At 38.2% G+C, this 285-nt stretch overlaps 1 non-coding gene across 1 annotated transcript; it reads right to left on the bottom strand.

The window, feature by feature from the left end:
* On the bottom strand, positions 1-71 carry TRNAP-UGG (transfer RNA proline (anticodon UGG)). Its single transcript has one exon. It is a non-coding gene; the product is annotated as a tRNA-Pro (tRNA).
* Positions 72-285: the final 214 nt, after the last annotated feature.

Below are 285 nucleotides of genomic sequence, written 5' to 3'. Positions count from 1 at the left end.
GGGCTCGTCCGGGATTTGAACCCGGACCTCTCGCACCCAAAGCGAGAATCATACCCCTAGACCAACGAGCCGATTTTCGACAACCCTTTGTAAAGTATATGAAAATATCTATTTAGTTTGATGCTACATATATTTCGTCTAAATAAAATAAAGTTGTTCTCTAAGTGTATTAACAAGCTGTCACCATAAAACTCTAAAAGTATTACGAAATGGATTATTACCCACAGCCTACACTTGGACTATTCTGTTATCAACGAAGAGTTGGTTTGAGAGTCATATCATAAC

Source organism: Tachypleus tridentatus, chromosome 1, assembly GCF_004210375.1.
Source record: "Tachypleus tridentatus isolate NWPU-2018 chromosome 1, ASM421037v1, whole genome shotgun sequence".
NCBI lineage: Eukaryota > Metazoa > Arthropoda > Merostomata > Xiphosura > Limulidae > Tachypleus > Tachypleus tridentatus.
The sequence above is the reverse complement of the archived record's forward strand: the minus strand, read 5'-3'. Positions and strand labels throughout refer to the sequence as shown.